This window comes from Bos grunniens, chromosome 8 (assembly GCF_055505025.1).
Source record: "Bos grunniens cultivar Pamir isolate PY7600 chromosome 8, Bosgru_T2T1.0, whole genome shotgun sequence".
Lineage (NCBI taxonomy): Eukaryota > Metazoa > Chordata > Mammalia > Artiodactyla > Bovidae > Bos > Bos grunniens.
Window position 1 is genome coordinate 63,097,526 of NC_141172.1, and position 14,099 is coordinate 63,111,624.

The window sequence follows — 14,099 nt, forward strand, 5'->3', positions numbered from 1 at the left end:
TGAGATACGATGGGCCTGGGTTTGAATTCTACCAACAACCCTTACTAGGTGTATGATCCTGGGCAAGTCTCTTAACTCTGCGAGCCTCAGTTCTCTCATGTATAAAATGGAGACTAATATCTCACATAGGCACTCAATAGATAATAATCATTACAATGATGATTATACTATAGAAATGTGAAGAATCTGTTTAAGGAGCATCTAGCTTCACTGCTGGAGAAGGCAATGGCACCCCACTCCAGTACTCTTGCCTGGAAAATCCCATGGACGGAGGGGCCTGGTGGGCTGCAGTCCACGGGGTCGCTGAGGACACGACCGAGCGACTTCACTTTCACTTTTCACTTTCATGCACTGGAGAAGGAAATGGCAACCCACTCCATTGTTCTTGCCTTGAGAATCCCAGGGACGGCGGAGCCTGGTGGGCTGCCGTCTCTGGGATCGCACAGAGTCGGACATGACTGAAGTGACTTAGCAGCAGCAGCAGCTTTATTGCTACTTTTACTGGGATTGTTCGTATTTCCTAATAACTTGTTAACCAAGTCCTGAGGTTTCCAGGAGCCACTGTGCCATTCACAGGCCCAAAGATGGAAACCCTGCAGCATCCGCGTAGATGACCTGTTTTTCTCCTAGGGTATCTACCAAGATAAATCCCATTTCTCACACCATGCTCCATATTGCCAGAAAATGGAAATGATACAATTCCTGGGTTAATTCCAAACAGCCACTGAGAGGTCCCCAAATAAGCCCCTTATTCTCCTGCCTAAATCCTACCCATCTTCCAAGTCTCACACTCTCTGCTTCCCCTGGTGTTTTTGGATAACATGTCTATCTCCTCTGTCCCGATACTTCCTAAAGAGCAAAAACCCTGCTACCATCTCAATGGGCAAGTTCAGAGTGGGGCTTAAGGGGAAGAAGAGGTAGAGAAGATGGTACCAATGACCCTTAGAGGAAGTAGAAAGATAAATTACCAAGAGTTATTCTATGTTCAGACAGGATTTTCAAGATGGGAAAAGACAGTCTAGTGTAAGAAAACAAATGAGAGAAGAGCTATGGGGACTTTTCACCCTGGAAAGATGCAAAATATCCTCACAGGGCTTTCCATATACAATGTTCTATAAGGCTGTGATTAAAATACACAATGAAAAGCTAGATGTGAACAGAGAATAAACATTATTGTTCAATCAGTGCAGAAATTATCATCAATTAAGCTAACTGGAGAGTCTCAAAAAAGCAGAGATGTTCAAACTGTGCTAGAGGGCTCTCCTCCTCTGAGCATTTTTAGTGAGTTCAATACTCCTTTTGCCTGCAGTATACCAGGTACTGTAGCTGTTCCCTGCTGGGGCGCCTCAGGAACAAAGCTGAGTTTGATTTCTGCCTGTCTTCTTGGTGCCCAACAGAGAGTAAGACACAGAGTCCTTCCTCTATAACTGGGTGCTGGACCACATTTCCTCATGCCTGAGAGAGCCTCAAGGTCAGGTCTTGAGTTGCAAAAATTTGACTCTAAGTCCAGAACCTTTCTAAGACAATGCAATCCCCAAACTGAGAGATCTCCATGAATATCTGCTGACAGAGACATGACCGCCTCCTGGCCCCTTCTTTCTTTACTTGTCTAACCCTGGCAGGAATGCCTCCTCAACCCTACCTTTGGGCTCAGCCTGGCCCCCAGTTCTGGACACTATCTTGACCTAAGGTAAAGAGAAGCATGAGGCCTCAGTATAAGCACAACCAACATGGTGACTGAGACAACTCAGATCTAATCTCTTGGAGGGGAGACAAGACCTCCAGTTCTTTTACCATCTAGTCAATGCTGTAACAACAATGGATTTGGAGTGCTAGCACCTTAAGAAATCACCTGTTTTCACTGCTCCTTGTACTAGTACAGACATAACTGTTCATAGCAAAAACCATAGAAAAATTAGAAGTTGTATTGTGCTTTTTGAACTTCACATTATAAAATTTTATTTCTGCCTTGCTATCTAGTCTTTAGTGGTCGAGTGGCTGCATAGTAGTCCATCAGGTTGATATACCACAATTTAGTTAATCAGCTATTCCGAGACACTTATTTACTTTCAGATTGATGCTAAACAATACTATTATGAACACCTTTTCTCTGAATTTAGAATTACTTTCAAGATTAGATGTTCAGAAATGGAATCAATGAATCAAAGAATAAGAGCTTTAAAAGACTCAATACAGAGTATTTTTTTTTTTTACAGGCTTAGCTTTATTTTCATTTGGTCATGTGTGCTTTAAAAACCATACACATGCTTGTAATATACCCAAATTTCAGGAATTAGAAGGTGAAAAGAATATCCTAGGCTTCAGAACAAACAAAGCCAACTCAAAAACTTTTTGTTCAAAATTCAAAGATATTTTGTTTTAAATGATATTTAGGTGTTTTTTGTTTTTTGTTTTAAGAACATTTTAGGGACAAAAACTAAGCTTCTTGTGTTGCTTGAGGCAAGGCCTGGCTTCTCTCTTCCTTGAAGACCTTTTGCAAAATACAGAAGCCATAATCTGCTGGCCTCCATGTTCACCGCCCACCCTGCCCTCTGGAGGGCTACAGGGTATCCAGGATGTGTTCAATCTTGCTGACCAGCTCCTGTCGCTTTCCTGAAATGAGCTTCTTATTCTGGATGTACATGTCTTTCTTGAGCTTGCCGGCCACCAGCCACTCGGCCTCCACTGCTGACTTCAGGACCAGCTGCTTGACCTGCGTGTCCAGTTTTTGCATTTCGCTCACTTTGTCACACAGGTTGGAGCCCTCGGTCTTCAGCCTGGCCTGCAGCAGTGCCACCTCGCTGGTCAAAGCCTTGTGCTCCATCTCCAGGCTCTTCTTGCCACTGTTGAGGACGGACACATCCCGGGACTGTTTGTATCTATTGACTGTCTTGTTAAAGTGATGGTAGAGACCTAGTCTCTTGCTGACCAGGGTCAAGACCTGCTCTATTATGCAAGCCACCTTCATCCTGGCTTCTGCAGCTGGATCCTTTGTGATGGATAAGTCCAGCCTGACATAGATGACGACGGTGAAGAACAGAATGGAGAAGGTGGCCACCAACAGCAGGGGCTCCTGTAGCATGAGCACCTTGCTGAAGGTGTAGTGCACCACGATGTCCTGAATATGCTGTTCCACCAGGTTTTTCTTGTGGGCCACGATCACAGGGCGGCCAAATGTGTCCAGGTAGGTATAGCATAGCTCGTCGGGGGCTCGGCTGATCTCATAGGGACTGTCCACCTGGATGTTCCTGGCTCCTTCAGGGAGGATGATCTTCACAGTCAGAGAGTCTATCACTTGTTTATCAAACACATGGTCCACAAGCCTCATTTTCAACACATACTGGTCTCCCAAATTATAGAGGTACTCATAGCTTGGGAGGTTGTAGCCAATGATGTAATGAGTCTTCCACCCGCCAAAGAGAGGGAAACGAGGCTTCATTTCCATCTCCACCGAGTCATCCAAAATAAGGAGGTGTCTGGTGTAAATGCTGCCAATCTCATCCCGGTAATAAACATCCTGGGCAGAGGCAGGAAGGATGGTCTTAAAAGAACGGATGGAGGAGATGCCACTATCTATCCATTTGTCATAATCATAACGCGAAAAAGACCCCTTCAGCACAGCCCCCGTGTGCTTCAGGTTCACGTTTTCTTCCACAGCAATATTACCCCAGTGGGAGACCTCGATGACTCGGGTCATGCTGGTGACGGTCAGGAAAGGGCTGTTGTTCTCAGAATGTACTTTAAAACTATCCTGACTATAGGCAGGGATGTCGTTGAAAGGGCCGTAATCCAGGAGATTCTCGTGGCGCATGGGGTTGCCCAATTTGGTATAGCTCTCCACGTTTGGGGAGGCGAGCTTCACATGCATGGTTTGCGTCTTGGTCGGGTAGGGAGAGTAGAAATAATGGTTCCCCTCAAACACCACAAACTGTTTCTGAGACTGGGTGATCTGGATTGGATACGGCTGAATCGCGTGGGTATAAACGGCTTCCACAACGACTGAAACCTCCGCCCCAGGATCAAGAGCAACTGGGAGTTGGGCTGTGAAGAATCTCCCGCTTTTACCGTTAATTTTGGTCTCCTGTACTTCCAGACTGTTGGCTTCCTCATCCACTCCCGTCACCTGCACGCCGAGGTGTGCCAGCTGGGCCTCGAACTCGGGCTCCAGCGCTACCAGGAAGGAGGCAGCGCGGGGCGAGGAGTCACTGCCCGTGTGAGCCAGAACCACCTCGGCTGTCACCTTGGCCAGGTGGCTGCTCAGGTCCACCGTGCGCCTCACCTCTTCGTTGACCAGAGGCGGAGCCTCCGCAGAGGTGCTGCCTGGCTCCGGGGCCCAGGCCGCAAACAGCAGCAGCAACGGCAGCAGGTTGACTGCGGGCGCCTCCATAGCCGTGACCTAGTTGAGCCCTGCCTGCGTGTGCGTGCCCTGCGTTCCCCACAGGGCAGCAGCTCATTGGACCACTCAGTTCCCCAAGATGGCGGCGTCCAGGGGCTCAGTTAGTATTTAATGAGGTTAAGTTTTTTTTTTTTTTTTTTTCTTTCTAATAATAGTGTCTGCTTTTTAAATTTATTTTTTAAATTGAAGGATAATTGCTCTACAGAATTTTGTGGTTTTCTGTTATACATCAATAAGAATCAGTGATACATAAAAATGGGTTAGGGTTAGGGTTGAGGTATCTGTAATGACTACATTACTATAAGCAATATGTAAGTAACTATTCCAGTTTTAGCACATCACCTCTATCAGACATGATAATCTAACATTTTTGCTAATTTAGAATGTATAGTAGTATCTCATTAAAATTTTCTTGTACTTCTTCACTCACTGGTGAGTTGGAAGGTTTCCTTTATGCTTGTTACTAACCACATTGCCTCTTGTATATTTTGAAAGCACAAGAATGTTTACTTTAGTGGCCCAGATGTTTGGGTTCCTGCATTTATAAACTGTTCTCCCTTGCTTTGGCTTTATAACCTATTTGCTAATCTCCCTGACACCACTTGATCCATTATTTGTGTGTTGTTTAATCAAAGTCCACAAACTTGGGTAGGGATTAAGACAATGTCACTTGCAGTTTGGGATCCAGTATAAATTCCCTTTTTTTTTTGTTTTAAAGCTATGTGGCATTAATTGATTCACTTTTTCTCTCAAAGCCTCTTTTCTTACGTGTAGAAAAGAGAAACACCACTTATCTGCTTACCCCACAGTGTTATATGATAACTATAAGCCTTGTAAAAGCAGGGTCAGACAATTTTTTCTGTAAAGGGCCTTACGGTAACAATTTTAGGCTTACAGATTGTATGATCTCTGTTACAACTACTCAACTCTGCCATTGTACCATGAAAATAGTGTAAACAATGATAGTCCGTTAATAAGCATGACTGTAGTCTAGCAAAACATTTTTAGAATAGCAAAACTTAATTTTATATTTATGTATAAACATTTATATCTAAATATATGTATATGTGTAAATAAACTATATAACAAACATGTTACAATGTAACATATAACTTACATATTATAATATATAATTACATTTACAAATGTTATATAATTACAATTAAATATGCATATAATTAATTTTATAAAATTTTCATGTATCACAAAATACAGTTCTTTTTTTTTTCCTGCTACTTGCTTTTTTATTTTCTTAAATGATGGGAAATAGGAAACCGTATTGACAGGTACAAGAGTATCCAGTGGAAAGAGAATACAATTTGGAAAACTTTCACCAAGGTTCAAGTTGATTCTGTCATGAATTATCTAATCCCCCTGAGGCTTAGTTTCTTAGCTGAAAATGAGGATAATGAACTTTGAACGAGAACATATACAGTGTGTGCTTTATAAACTTTAAAGTGCTATACAAACTTTAGTTAACAGTATTATTACCTGTCTTATACAACTCCAAACACTAACTTGAATCCTGACCTTCTCAGCCTGATTTGAAATGTGATGCTCGTTGTCTTCAATAGAAGCTCCAAAGCCGTGATTTCCTGAATGAATGGAGACTGAATTCATTGTGAATTCTCCTGGCACCAGCACAAATCTGAAGTATATGGGTTTGAAGTGACAAAGGATAGGATGTTATTGCAGGGGCTTGTGGGGCTGGCAGCACAAGTAGAAGAATGAGCCCCATCTTCTCTGGCAGTGGTATCAACAACCTCTGCACGACACCAAGGTGCCTCTGCATGACACCAAGGCTGCCACCTACTCTGAGCACATCACAAAGCTTCCTGCCACCTCAGCTCTCAGCCTAGCCAGGCCCTGAAACCCCAGGGATGTCAGATACACACCTCACCCTGGCTCTGTGGAGACTGAGACATCTGGACAAGCATTCTTTCCTTAGGTTCTGATCAATGACTGTTAACCCTGTATCACTTGGTTCATTTTATTCATTTTACTTATGGGGGAATTGAGGCTCATATAGTAAAGGTGGCTTGCACCAAATTATGTAAGCCCTGTCCTTAGCTACTATTAGGAGACTTTGGTGCAAGTTCCTATTCTGCAACTGACTAGCTATGTGACCTTGATTGACTTATCATAGGTGAAAGGTGATTAATTCTATCATCTATTAAAATTAGCATTTCAATAGCATTTTAGAGTTGATCCACTGTATTCATAATCTAATCCCTACAATAAACATTAAGACAAGGGGTATTGTGGTAATCTACATTTTGTCTAAAAGGAAAGACAAGCTCAGAGAAATTAAGTGATCTGCAGAATTACGCAGCTAATAAATGGCATCTTCTGATTCCAAATAAAATACTTTCTCCACCAAAGCGTATGACTCAAATTCCTCAATAATGAAAAGGAATTAAAGCTTGTCTTAAAAAACTTACATGATATATGTAAAAGTATGCTGAAGTAAAAACTACTCAACCATCAGTTCCTAGCATCTTGAAAATGAAGGCTTCTATTAGTTATCTATTGCTGGGGAGTAAACCACCTCTAAACATAGCAATTTATAACAGTGAACATTTAAGTTCTCATCCAGTTTCAGAGGGTCAGGAATATGGGAGCAGCTTAACTGGGAGACTCTGGCAAAGCTGCATCTCAAGACTTGACTGGCACTGGAATCCTCTTCCAGGCTGTCTCCTGTGGTTGGTGGCTGGAGGCCTCTATTCCCCCATGGTGGGGATGGGCAGTGATCTCCATGGGCTGCCTGAGTGTCTTTATGATGTGGCAGCTGGCTTCCCTTGGACTGAGTGATCCAAGAGAGACAGAGAGAATATACCCAAAATGGAAGCTACAGTCTCTTTTTAACCTAATTAAGAGTGACATACCACCACTTTTGCAGTATTCTATTCTCTATGTCCAACCCAAACTCAGAGGGAGAGCATTACACTCATACATGAATATCATGAAGTGAAGATCATGATGATCATTTTGGAGACTGGCTACTATAGGATCCCTTTATAATTCTAAAGTTTCTGTTGACTCCCATGAGATGAATATCATAGTTTTTATATCATCTGTTTTATTAATAAAATATTAAACTACATGAAATTGCCCCAATTTGACTATTTGTGACCCACAAAAAATGGTCATTTCATATGGTTCAGCCTAATTGATAACCTTTGGAAGTAGTTGATGCCAACAGTTCAGTTATGGAGCTGTATTCTATTCTACATAGTAACTGAAAAACTTATGGGAAGAAACTGATCTAGCTCCTGGAGGTACAATGGTGAATGAGACAGGGAAGATCTTTCCTCATGGACTTAATACTCTTAATGGTTTTCAAACCTGGCTTTTTAGAACTATGAATCCATGAATCCTTGAGACCCACCCTAGACTCACTAAATCAGGAAATGTGAGGTTGAGGCCAAGGATTTACATTTCCTAATGCCCCACAGGTGACTCTGATGCAGCTGAGTCCATGGTCCAGCATTTGGGAACCACTGGTGCATATTTCCATTCTCACCTTCTTCACCTCCCATTTACTCCACAGCCCACAGCAATGGGTTTCCACTTCACCACTTCACAGAAATTGCTCTTGCTTATATCACCATGAACTCTTGAGAGCCAAGTCCATTAACTCTTCTAGACTTCTCTTACTTCCTCCCTGTGGCATGATGTTACTGGCCTCATCTTGCTTCTTAAAATCCCCTCCTCTGGCTTTTAACAACATTCTCTTTTTGTTCTCCTCCTACCTTCACTCTGGTTGCTCCCTTCCAGTGTCCTACTATTGATCCTCTTCCTGTCCCACTGGGTAAGTGGTGCCATTGCTCAGTATTCTGGCTTAAGTCAACCCTCTCACTCTCCAAAGTGTTCCTGGGTGACTTCCTCCATAACCCTGGTTTAAGCAGTCTATATCAATGACTTGAAACCCTGTACACCAGACTTCACTCCCTAGGACTTGTCGGCACACAATACTCAATAGACCCCATGATGTACCCCATTTATTCATGAAGGATATTAATAAATATATCCTTAGTTAGGATCCAGTGGTCCAGAGCTATTTATTAAGCTATTTTTTTATTGGATTATAACTAAACAATATAATTTAACTCAAACTACATCGTGAACTTCTTGTGGGCAAGAACTAAGTCTTGTTTATTTCTGTGTCCTCACACTATTCAGGACACTTTGAGAATATAACAGAAGAATCAGTTGAAAACTGACTTGTGTCTTGTTTCTCAATACCCACCTCATCAGCAAAGAAAGAGAAAAAGTCTATGTTCCTGCCCCAGCAAATTAACCAGCCTTTTGTTTTAGAGAAGTCACCAGATGAGAGCTTCTCTAAAGACGAGTGCTGAACAATATTTTTGTGTTTTAAATTCTGAGACCAAAAGGGAAGAGGGGATGGAAACAATTTATTGAATGCTTAAGGGAAGAGAAGGACAGGGAAGAAGAAAGGGTGGTACAAATATGACTTTCTTTGCACATGTGTATATGTGTGTGCATATGCATATTATCTCTGCATATGAAGATTATATATATAGTATATGTATATATGTGTATAGAATATATTATTCTATAGCACGTATACAAAGACCACATTGTTGTTGTTCAGTCCCTAAGTCATGTCCGACTCTTTGTGACCCCATAAACTGTAGCACGCCAGGGTTACTTGTCCTTCATTATCTCCCAGACTTTGCTCAAATTCATGTCCATTGACTTGGTGATGCTATCTAACCATCTCGTCCTCTGTTGTCCCTTTCTCTTCCTGCCTGCAATCTTTCCCAGAATCAAAGTCTTCTCCAATGAGTCAGCTCTTCGAATTAGGTGGCCAAAGTATTAGAGCTTCAGCTTTAGTATTAGTCCATCCAGTGAATATTCAGTATTGATTTTCTTTAGGGTTGACTGGTTTGATCTCACAGTCCAAGGGACTCTCAAGAGTTTTTTCCAGCACCACAGTTTGAAACCATCAATTCTTCAGTGCTCAGCCTTCTTTATGGTCCAACTCTCACATCCATATATGACTACTGGAAAAACCATAGCTTTGACTATGTGGACCTTTGTCAGCAAAGTGATGTCTTTGTTTTTTAATACTCTGTCTAGATTTATCATAGCTTTCCTTCCAAGGAGCAAGTATCTTTTAATTTCATGGCTGCAGTCACTGTCTGCAATTATTTTGGAGCCCAAGAAAATAAAATCTGTCACTGCTTCCACTTTTCCCCCTTCTATTTGCCATGAAGTGATGGGACTGGATGCCATGATCTTAGTTTTTTGAATGTTGAGTTTTAAGCCAGCTTTTTCACTCTCCTCTTTTACCTTCAAAAGGCTCTTTAGTTCCTCTTCACTTTCTGCCACTAGAGTGGTTTCATCTGCATATCTGAGGTTGTTGATTTTTCTCCCAGAAATCTTAATTCAAAAGTCAGGCTTAAACTGAAGAAAGTAAGGAAAACCACTAGGTCATTCAGGTCTGACCTAAATCAAATCCATTATTATATGGTAGAGGTGATGAATAGATTCAAAGGATCATATCTGGTAGACAGAGTGTCTGAAGAACTACGGACAGAGCTTCATAACACTGTACAGGAAGCAGTGACCAAAACCATCCCAAAGAAAAATAAATGCAAGAAGGCAAAGTAGTTGTCTGAGGAGGCTTTACAAACAGCTGAGGAAAGAAGAGAAGCAAAAAGCAAGGGAGAAAAGGAAAGATATACCCAACTGAATTCAGAGTTCTAGAGAATAGCAAGGAGAGATAAGAAGGCCTTCTTAATTGAACAGAGTAAAAAGTAGAGGAAAACAATAGCATAGGAAAGACTAGAGATCTCTTCAAGAAAATTGGAGATATCAAGGGAACATTTCATGCAAGGATGGGCACAATAAAGGACGGAAATGGTAAGGACCTAACAGAAGCAGAAGAGAATAAGAAGAGGTGGCAAGAATACACAGAAGAACTATACAAAGAAAGCTTTGTTGTTGTTCAGTTACAGTGGCCACAGGACTGGAAAAGGTCAGTTTTCATTCCAATCCCAAAGAAGGGCAATGCCAAAGAATGTTCAAACTACCACACAATTGCATTCATTTCGTATGCCAGCAAAGTGATGGTCAAAATCCTTCAAGCTAGGCTTCAACAGTATGTGAACCAAGAACTTTCAGATGCACAAGCTGGGTGTCAAAGAGGCAGAGAAACTAGAGATCAAATTGCCAACATTCGTTGGTTCGTAGAGAAAGCTAGGGAGTTCCAGAAAAACATCTGCTTCATTGACTACACTAAAGTCTTTGTGTGGATCACAACAAACTGTGGAAGATTCTTAAAGAGATGGGAGTACCAGAGAAACCTGAGAAACTGGTATGCAGGTCAAGAAGCAACAGTTAGAACCTTACATGGGACAACTCACTGGTTCAAAATTGGGAAAGGAGCACATCAAGGCTGTATATTGTCACCCTGTTTATTTAACCTATATGCAGAGTACATCATGTGAAGATCATATATATATATATAAAACACAATGCTTCACATGATTATTATGTAAAGTAAATGAACTAATGTAAATAAAACACTGAGCATGTATCTGGTACATAGTAATGAAGCATTCTGCTCTCTCCAAAATCCTACTTGCTTAAGCAAAGACAAAATTACAGAGCATTTCCATTTGAGTCAGACCTAATTGTTAAGCCTAACATTAGGCCAGAGAGAGTAACTGCACTCTTGAAATTGTATACATAATTTGTACAAAGATGCATATGTTTTTCTGAGGATAAAAGCCATAATTTTCATGAGATACACAAAGGAGTCCTTGTCTCCAAAAATTTCCAGAATGCCTAGGAATCAAGTGCTGGTCAACATTGCAACAATTGTTACCATTCTTACTTATTCTTAAACATACTACTTTCCCAATCAAGATATGCATCAGTGACTCAAAGATCCTCCTTTTAAGATTAGTGGAATCTTCATTCATTCATGCCTGTACTCATGAATTCATTTATGCAATAAGCAATCATTTGTACTGACTCTACATTTAACATTGCTAAGCCCAGGGTACAGAGACACACAGACTGTAAGATCATTCAAAAGACAACTACCTAAACTGTGATGAAGGCTTAAAGTGACCAAAGATTTGAAAAAGGAACATCCCAGCAGCTTAGCAGCAATAGCTTCAAAATCTGCTACTGTCAACAGCAAGAAAAATTGTTCTAAGGCAGGGAGATCACTCAGTAGTAGGGAGCAGAAGTGTAACAGAGAATGTTTTCTCTCTAACTGGGCAGAAGCTAAGGAAAGACAATCTCCCAACACGCCACCCCCCCACCCCAATCCCTGCCTCTTTTAGCTTTATTGAACGGAAAACTTTCCTTTATGTTCTTTTTTTTTCCTTTAGCTTAGTGTGAATTGTGGGCTCTTTAAATCTTTGAAGTGGGAAAGTCCCTAATCTACAGACACAGCATACAAATTAGGTCTAATCTTGAAAATATCCAATGTCAAGAGTCTTACTAATTTGAGAGGTCCATTCTATATTGAATGGGCCTAATTATTAGTTGTTTCTTCCTTGAGCTAAAATTTGCTCTAATTTTCACCTCAAAGTCCTAATTCCATCTTCTGGGATAATACGTGTCTTCCATAGCAATATTTTTAATTAATGGCTTATAAAATAAATTTTGGAATTATATCCAGTATTATAATCAATGCAATTGAATAGGATAGGATAGGCTAATAGAAGAGTAGAATAGAAAATAATAGAATTATAGCATGTGAGAGAGACAGGTTTTGTTTTTCAAGGTATTTCAATTGTTTATAGATTTATGTAAATGTGTACCAGGTTTGATATTAAATGTCTTTCTTACTATGGGTTGCCACTGAAAAGTTTGGAAAATACCAGTTCCTTCAGGTTAAGACAGCTGTGTCATGGACCCCTGTCTTCTGTTCTTCAGATTCACTGTCCCAGTATTCTTTAATAGTCCTCATTTGTCTTTGTTTCGAGTCTCTTCCCTACCATGGTCTAGCTTCTCTGACAAGACTCCCTCTTGAATGTTCCGCTTGAAATGGAAGGCACAGAACCTCTCAGATAGGACAGGACTGGGAGTCGTGCAGACAATACTCACCTTGGGGCAGGAAGACAGGCGGGAGTTCTCCCTACTACAGTGCTTGCTAAGTTCTCAGATGCCTTCAGCAGTGGAGCACCAGGGTCATTGATCCTATCACCAGAAAGCTTCCAAAAAGGTGTTTGTGGGAGACTTGAATTCAAAACTATATGATGCACAGCTGCTCTACCAGGTTTCAGTGCAGTGCCAAGAGAGAAAGAAGACCACCATCCTGTGCACTCCAGGCCCACTCACACTTATTAACTCACTCAATCTGTGGGCTATGCCGTATCATTTCACCTCACTTTACAATAAGAAAACTGAGGCTCAGAGATACAAATAAAAAAACTTGATGTATTTTAGGACTGTCATAAAACTTGCAGTAAATGGTCATCAGACAACCTATAGTGTGCTATACATCACAATGGTGGTAGCTCTCACTTAAATAGCATTTCATTGTTTTCAAGGCACTCTCATATGCCTAGTCCAATCATCCAGGGGTATGTGCAGGACTCATGATAGAACTTCTGTCTTCCAGATGAGAACATGGGTCCAGGGAGATTATGTTAGTTGTCTAAGACTGCACAGCTAGAAGGTGGTACAACTACCTGTAACTCAAGAGCCAACTCTAAATCCAATGCTATTTTCACGGGCCTCTCTGCCTAATGCTGACAGTTTTACTCAGACCTACTGAAGCAAATGCTCTTTATTTTCCCGGGTCTGGAAATTTACAAAGAGATTCTAGGATGCTAATGCTTTATCCGGCTATCCTGTTATGGCCAAGACGGCATGAGCGTTTGTGATTCTAGAATAAGATGGATTCTTCCCATAAATGGCCAACAAGTTTGGGCCAAGTTGTAAACATTATTTACATCAATCTCAGACAGTAGGTGAATCTGGTCAGGGTGCCAGGGAATATATGAGAAAATCAGGCAGCATTAATCTCTGTAGCATGTGTGAGGGAATAAAGACCCCCTTGACTGATGGTTGGCTTGATATGTCTGAAGAGGATTAAGTTTGGCTGTGACAGAAATGGCTGGGGAGCCAAAGTGAAGAGAACTCGATGAGGTATGGCCTTCAAAGTTTAAACTTCTAATCTCCATGGACCAGAGTGACTTCGTAAGGAATTCAAGAAGAACGCAACTCGCTCAACATATAATAGGATCCTGAAATCCTAAGAATGTTTGCCTGAGGCCAGAAAAAGGAAAGAAGTGTACTGGTGCCCACTGTGGGGTGAAGTCTCAGACAGACTGTGGCAATGCTGTTTTGATAACTCAGTGCTATGGAGGTATTGCGGGCTTGATGACATTTGCAGGGGTTGACACCCACCCAAACTCATCTTCTAAACGAAGAGCTTAATAGATAGAAGCAGCAGCTAACATATCCTTGCATTCACCCAAACTAACAGACTGGCAAAGTCAAGCCCAGCAATAAATGGAATTTAATCTCTGGTATTTAACCCTAAATACCATCACTGGATTTCTGAGGTGATTCTCTGACTGTGCCCCCCTCCCTACCCAATCCCTGCTCACAGGTTTTTCTTCTTTTAGGGGTTTGTATTTTGATAATAAGCTCTACTTGCATTTGTAAAATATAAAAGAGTGAACTTCCAGATGGACTTCTTAAAGTGCAA

At 41.3% G+C, this 14,099-nt stretch overlaps 1 long non-coding RNA gene and 1 pseudogene across 4 annotated transcripts in view; both read right to left on the reverse strand.

Moving 5' to 3' along the window:
- The window catches only part of LOC147367244 (uncharacterized), a 527,308-nt gene that overhangs the window by 187,751 nt on the left and 325,458 nt on the right, over window positions 1-14,099 (reverse strand). The window lies entirely within an intron of this gene.
- On the reverse strand, window positions 2,201-5,577 carry LOC147367246 (dolichyl-diphosphooligosaccharide--protein glycosyltransferase subunit 1 pseudogene; annotated as a pseudogene). The gene has a single exon (XR_015169961.1). The product of XR_015169961.1 is annotated as a dolichyl-diphosphooligosaccharide--protein glycosyltransferase subunit 1 pseudogene (transcript).